The sequence below is a fragment of the Maylandia zebra genome, linkage group LG3, assembly GCF_041146795.1.
Source record: "Maylandia zebra isolate NMK-2024a linkage group LG3, Mzebra_GT3a, whole genome shotgun sequence".
Taxonomy (NCBI): Eukaryota; Metazoa; Chordata; class Actinopteri; order Cichliformes; family Cichlidae; genus Maylandia; species Maylandia zebra.
In genome coordinates, this window is record NC_135169.1 from 12,013,238 (window position 1) to 12,020,884 (window position 7,647).

The 7,647-nt window shown below is 38.2% G+C and overlaps 2 long non-coding RNA genes across 2 annotated transcripts; both read left to right on the forward strand.

Moving 5' to 3' along the window:
• The first annotated feature begins 2,569 nt into the window (after positions 1-2,569).
• Positions 2,570-3,996, forward strand: LOC143414719 (uncharacterized). Its single transcript, XR_013095410.1, has 3 exons — positions 2,570-2,876; positions 3,780-3,840; positions 3,952-3,996. It is a non-coding gene; the product is annotated as an uncharacterized LOC143414719 (long non-coding RNA).
• Positions 3,997-4,515: 519 nt separating this feature from the next.
• On the forward strand, positions 4,516-7,008 carry LOC143414720 (uncharacterized). Its single transcript, XR_013095413.1, has 3 exons — positions 4,516-5,734; positions 5,940-6,032; positions 6,986-7,008. It is a non-coding gene; the product is annotated as an uncharacterized LOC143414720 (long non-coding RNA).
• The last annotated feature ends 639 nt before the right edge of the window (positions 7,009-7,647 follow it).

A 7,647-nucleotide genomic window follows, 5' to 3' on the forward strand; every position in this document is an offset into this window, starting at 1 on the left:
AGCCCGACTGAAAAAATCGCTAGCTCCGGGACGTCGGGCTAGCGATATTGCAAGCCCTGTATCTGATTGAGGAATCCCTCATTTTTGGAAAAGAGAGTTTATTACAGAGAAATGTCTCTTTCCAAAATAAAAGCTATACTATCCGCTTCTTCTGGGCTATATTCTCAGCAGCATAAGGAGAATCATGTGCTAACAGCTGTCTCGCTAGCTTGCCCTGCGCTCTTCCTTCTGACTATGCTGTCTGTGTTGAGCGCTCAGTGGATCTGCGCTCGACAGTGCAGCCTAGGCGGAGTAGTCGAACGCAGATTCACTGAGCGCTCCACACAGACAGCATCGTCAGAAGGAAAATTGATAAAATAAATTACAAATGTTGTATTGTTCGATACATATGCGTACCGAACCAAAAGCACTGTATCGAACGGTTCAATATCGATACGAATATCGTTGCACCCCTAGTATATATATATATACACATATATATATATATATATTATATACATTATATATGTGTGTATATATATATATATATATATATATATATATATATACATATATATACATATATACATATATATATATATATATATATATATATATATACATATATATATACATATACATATATATATATATATATATATATATATATATATATATATATATATGTACAGTGTGTGCATATAAAAATGCATTTTCTGTAATACTTATTTAATAAAGGGCAGTGAACGAGACATCACTTCACTGATCCACACCACCAGGATTTACAGCCATGACATTGTGATGTCTTTCGAATTTGGGAAGTGTAGTCAAATGGTAACTAAGAGAGGGAACGTTGTCAGAGGTGAGGGGATAGAACAACCAGAAGGCAACATTGCAGACATCAAGGACAGCTACAAGTACCTGGGAATCCCACATGCAAATGGGAACCACAAAGAGGCTGCTATGAAAGCTGTAACCACCAAGTACATGCAGAGATTAACGCAGGTCCTGAGGAGCCAGCTGAATGGTAAGAACAAGATCTGGGCTATCAACACCTACGCCTTGCCTGTGATCAGGTACGGAAGGAAGGAGACTGGGGACCAGCAGATAGAGGAATTGGCTGACATTCAGAAGTGCTACAAGTGGCTGGACAAAGCTGGACAAATTGACAGCACAGATGGAACGCTATAACCAAGTGGCTGGCATAGTATACAGAAAAATCTGTGCTTAGTATGGCCTGGAAGTCCCGAGGTCAAAATTTGAGATGCACTCTAGGGTGAGAAACACTAAGCTAAGATCCTATGGGACTTACAGATACAGATGGACAAAATAGTCATGTCTTACCAACCAGACATACTAGTGATAGACAAGCAGAGGAAGACAGCTGTAGTGACAAATGTAGCGATATCGAATGACAGCAACAACAGGAAGAAGGAACACCATCAGGAAGATCTGGAGGATGAGGGTAATAGTGGTCCCAGTGATAATCACAACACTTGGTGCAGTGACCTCCAAGTTAGGTGCAGTGACCACGAGTCAGTTGTACCAGCAGAGCCAAGGTACAACATCCGAGATCTCTGTCTAGAAGAGCACAGTCCTGGGAACAGCTAAGATACTGCACAGGACCCTCAAGTACCCAGCCCTCTGGTAGAGGACCCGAGCTTGAAGGAGGGGAAAAATATTTAACCTTCAAGACCTCACATTTTGGGTTGTCTAGACTACAATATTAAATTTTGCTCTACAAGGGCCTGATATCCTCTTCTCAGAAACTACATCAGGTAAAAAAAAAAATCTTTGGTTTTACATTCATCAGGTCCCAATCAGCCCACATAGCAAAGAGAAATTAAAAATGCATGCCGATTTTTAATTGATTCCATTTATAGTGATTCTTAATCGATGCATGCGATTAACAATCCTATAAATGGAAATGGGATGCAGACAGCATTTGGTACCTAGGGGCGGTAATACACCCTGACTTCACCAAAATGTTTGATGCCAACTATGGCCCACTGAATGAATCCATAAAATCTGATATACAAAGATGGAATACCATAGCTTTTCTGGACCTGCTCTCTAGGATTGAATCAATTAGGTTAAACATTCTTCTCCGATGGCTGTATTTGTTTCAGTCCCTACCGATTCTCATACCACAAAAACAATTTGTGGCGTGGTATAGAAAGCTTTTGAAATACATTTGGAATGGGAAAAAAGAAGTTAAATATAAAACCCTCCAACTAAAGAAAGATAATGGAGGTTGTGGACGTCCTTGTCTACGAGAGTGTAACTGTGCAGCTCAGATAAGACTATTGATATGTCTCTGTTGTGTATATTACGCCACGGGACGGAAAGATGTTGAAGGAACAATTGTTAAAGGAGTACCAGTTAAAGCCTTAATATCAGAATATTTACAGGTCAGAAATTATTTTATTCAAAACTTAAAAGTGAATCTAAACAATTTACAATTTGTAGAAACATTTTTTATCATTAATTAAATCTGGAGCGCAAAAATTACTTCCAGATTATACATCCTGTGGTGTAAAAACGACAGCACTGTCTATATTAAAGCGAAGTGGGGAAAAGAAGGTACACTCAAAAAAGTCAACTAAGGCAGTTGTTTGATTAATTCAATAGACATTTGTCTATTTAACATGAACATATTGAGTTTAGGTTTTTAAATCATTATCAGTTGTTGGTTTAACATAAAATAACAAAAAGTTTAATGAACTAGATTTGCATTCTTCAGTTCAATTAAATGTAATTATTTTAAATCAACAACTCTAAAACCGATGCCTAGTGCGCATGCTCAAACTTCCCAAAAGTGAAGAGGCGGGAACGCGGAGAAGTTATATGTGTTCAGTGGACTGCCATTTCCCTCTGCGGAATCTTCCACAATACAGGTAAGTAATAAATAACTCAAAATATCTTAGTCAAACGAAGTTGTTTTGTCCATTAATTGTTTAACAATGTTTTTAATTCCAAATGTGTAAGTTGTCATTAGACAGCGGGAGTGGAGCAAATACAGTGAAAATCTGGTATTAGACGGTGCCAATCGGTACCGTCTAATACCTGATTTATAATCCGCTCTGGGTATATTTATACTATTATTAGCATTTCCACTTCATTGTTTTTCTTTTTTTTTTTTTTTTACCCGTTTTTGCAGTTAGTCTTATAGTGTTTTTAGCGGTTATTGATATGTTTAATTCAATATTTAACACGTTTGTAATTCACTTTCAAAGTAAATGAAGTTAGCTAAAGCTAGTATGGTTGTCTCATTGAACTTCTACCTAGCTCTGTTAGCATTCACTTTGGTTTTAAATGACGGTTATTGCAAGACATGGTCTTTGTTCACTTTTTTTATTATCATTTGCATTTTTTCTTTCTTTCTTTCTTTCTCTCTCCTTTTATTTTAAGCATTCGGCCTCTCACAGTAATGCAAGTTAAACTAGCATGCGCGATTTGCTAAATATTAGCTGTGTCCAAATTCAGGGGCTGCATCCTTCGAATTGACTTGATGCTAGTGCATGGGAAAAAGAGCATAACCACGAGGTCAGAGGAAAAGGCAATGGCGGATAGTTATGAAAATTGCCTGTGGGACCTTTACCACAACTACCAGCATCTTTATTGCATAGTGTGAAACACTGCTATTACATTTAGCAACAGATTGGATATTTATCTGTGAATTTTATATTGCAAGAGGTATTTATATGTATTTGTATTTTTTTTATACATTTGCAACAAAGTAAAAAAAAATCCACTGTGGAATTTTTATAAAATAATTTTTTCTGTTTTCTTTACCATAGTAACACCACAAAGAAAGCTGACCCCTTTTTCTGATTGTTTGTGCCTCCTCTTTAATACATGGTAAGCCTTTTACCATCATATATTTTTTATGATAGTTTTATGATTTAATCAAAATGAAAAAAAGGTGCCAATAAAACTATCCTTAAAACTGCTTTTCTTTTTTTCTTTCAGTGACTTGTATGTGGCAGTGCAAGCGTTGTTCCATCAGGAAGAGTAGTAGGTACAATTATTGAAACACTGTACAGGGCTCGCAAAATGGCTAGCCCGACGTCCCAGGGCTAGCGATTTTTCCAGTCGGGCTACCAAAATCTATCTCTGCCCTGCCCGTCGGGCTGTCATAAGAAGGAAAAATATATGTCAATGCTTCTGCATTCTTTCGGAAATGTAGCTGGGTAATTATGTCATTGGCATCGGTGAGCCACTGTCAATATGTGACATATTGAAATCGCGTTTGAATTTGCGCTTGTTTTTTGCTTTCACTTTGCAATAGCGCGACCTGTGTATAGAGAGCGACAGCACTGATCTGTGAGTGATGATAATTTGTGCACCAATTCCTCTGACATCGTCTTATCAATCGTTAGCTTACTATGCAAACATGACAAGTGAAATCTCCCGCAGCTTAAACATGTGAGAGGTTGATCGCGCAGACAATCGCTGAGTGTTATGTGAGTGCGTGTGTAAAAGCAGCAGGATATTAATTGTAGTTCTGCTTAGCCAAATAAGAGAGGTCAGGGTGAAGAAGTGACAGCCAAAGAAAAGCTTACCACAAAACGGAAAAGTTATGACAAATCAGACTATAAGGCAAAAAGAAAGTGCAGCTTTATGGTTTCATGGACAAAAGAATTTCTGTGGCTGCAACATGACGAGCTATATAACCGGGGCTGCACATAAGTGGTCCGCAAGTGCGTATTTGCTGTCAAAATAAAAAACGCGCACAAGATAAGAAGTTGCAACGCGTGTTTGCATACATAAGATTTTCTGGAGGAGGACATATTTGTTTAGAACTCTTAAATATGTCGAAGAAGCTCCTTTAAGCAATTACTTTGGTTTTCCTCCACCTCCAAAGAAATGTCAGAAGGAGTCCGAACCACAAAAGAAGCGCGTATTCTCGCAAAAGTGATTGCAGGAGGTGAGCTGGCTTCAAACAAATGATGAACACACAGATGTGGTGCAGAATGTGCCGTGAAAATCCCACTCTAGCGGACAAAAACAGTGCCTTTTATATGGATGCAAACGTGCGTTGCAACTTCTTATCTGTTGCGCGTCTTTTATTTTGACAGCGAATGCGCACATGCGGACCACTTATGTGCACCCGTGTAAATAACATAATGTTCTGCCGGGTGTGTTGTTGGTTTTCCCTCGATTTCTGAGTCGACAAGCGCCTTTGTTACTGGGACCAGTCATTTTAAGAAAGGCCCCCATTAGAAATGGATTATTGCTCAGTCTGCAATATCTTTCCCAGAACAAACACCAATTGCAAATAATATACTAAAAATAAACCTGAAAAATCTGTTTAGAACAGCATACTGTGTTGCAAAGAGTGAACTACCACTGGTGCAATTTAGCAGTCTTTGCAAACTTCAAAAAGCAAATGGCCTAGATCTTGGTTCCACTTGCCTCTTACTTGTGACTTTAGTGGAAATTTCAAATTCAGTATCTGACACAGACTGATTCATGTCCTACACAGACAGCACTGATGTCTGCATGGTCTTCTAAAAGCAGCTTTAGTCAGCTTAGATGTGAAGTGAGTGAAATATACAGTTGCGTTTTTAATCAATGTATTTGTTCTCTATTGCAGATTGAGAAGGAGTTTCTGCGAATCACCACAAAGCCTCTGCTATCTACTTTCTTTGCCGAGCTTGACCAATACGCGCCACGCTTAATGGAAATCTTTCTGACCAAAGGAGGGACACGTGGAAAGAAAATAAGAGGTCTCATGCTTGCCATCTCCAAGGTTTGTATTAGGATTGAGTAGACTTTGTCATAGGCAGCAAAAATAACTTTTATTTGGAGATGAAGTTGTCAATTTTGTTTGTTTGCTTAACAAGTGGTACATGCCAGGTTCTAACCTAAAGAATAATTATGCAAGTTAACTGATTACCCTAGCTTTAAGAAAAACAGACTGGTTTTGGCTCATATTATCTCCTCCTCCTCTCCAGCATGACAACATCCATACCAGACGAGCATGCATCTTGAAGTCTTTGTGCATCCACCTAAACGAAGACTATGAGAAGTTAATAAAGGAGTACTTGGTGAGCCATTGTGACAGCATGTTGTCTGTAACATTCTCATACAAATTGTGACGTTGCCTCAAATGCAAATCATTAAAATTAAAATTTTGAGATTAGCAACAAGACACCTGGTATTGGGGAAAGGATGTCTTGAATACCAAACAGTATTAAGCGTTGCAATAAAGAATTTCTGGAATTTGGTATTGGAAGGAAAGAAATTTATGCCTACTTAAACTTGATACACAAACATACAATGCATTTAACATGCATCAAGACTATATTGCTTTTGAATCTGTACTTGGATTAAAACAAGTCCTGTTGTTTTTTCATTGTTATGGTCATCAGTATTTGTAAATAGAAATGTCTATGAACTTTGAGCTGTTTAGTACTAACACTTCTATACCTGTTTTATTTTAGCAGCTGAGTTAGCCTTTTCTCGAGTCCTGTCCCCCTAAGTTACTCTTGCTACGTCCGACAAACAAATGGTTTCCTCTGCGCACCAATGGGTACCCGAATGTGCGAGCAGACATGCTTCATAATGTTCGGTACATTTACCTGGGAATGGGGCCATACACACTGTTTAATCCATTCACGTTGTTTTTGACTTTGTGAATGGAAAGAACACAACTCCTCCAGACACAATCTCTCGGCGTATCGGTGGGCACACCGCTTCTCCATCTTGCTTGAGGTTAATGTTTGTCAGACACAGTAACGGTTGCTATAATGTGTAATTGGACAATGGCCCTTTCGGGGGAGGGGCCGGTGAGAGGTCAATTATGTCACCTCTTTTGACATGAGAGGTGTATTTTATAATTTATGTATTGGAGTAATTACTAACAACTACTTTAGTGGTGTAATTTTCTGTTTATTACTTTGACTACTTGGATTTTATGAACAGCATAGAAACAGTTGTTTAAACAATCTCTTAAATTTTACTTTGTTGTCTTATACTTTTTCATGTACGATACGGACAGCGAGGCAAAAAGCTGCATGGAGCAAACTGTGATGGAGGTGTACGTCATCCAGAAGGAGGGTGCTGAACCTGAAGATGACCCAGAGGACGTTGGTGTCGTGATTGAGGGTGTGGAGGCTAACACTGATTTGGGTAACATTGCACAAGCATGTGCTCTGTTGTTTGGACTCATATACCGTTTGAACCTGAGCTACCCACCAGAACTTAAATGCACCTTTGAAGTCCTCCAGAAGATACTTTTAAATCTTGATGGACAAAAGCTGTCTTCAAAGGTACAGTTTCTGAAAAACAAGCTTATGGGGTGAGAGCACTTGAAAATGACTGATAGGTCTTGAATGGTTCATTGGTGCAATGGTGATTTCCAATATATAATGTTAATATTTGAGTTGTTTATATTTTTTTTCTTTCATTTAAAACATTTTTTTTTTAAGTTTTTGGATTCTCTCTGTTGGGCAATTCACCTTTTATACAGCACTGCAGATGATTTTTGTTTGTCCTTATATAGATGGCTCAAAATGGATCAGAAGTACTGACAGAAGTACTATGTTGTGTTTATGTATCAAGGTCCTGTAAAGTTTAAGACCACTGCCACCTGTTAAGTTCACTGTATTATTGTTTCCATTTTGCTTGCTAGCATGTTTTAAAACACAGCAAAACTATATT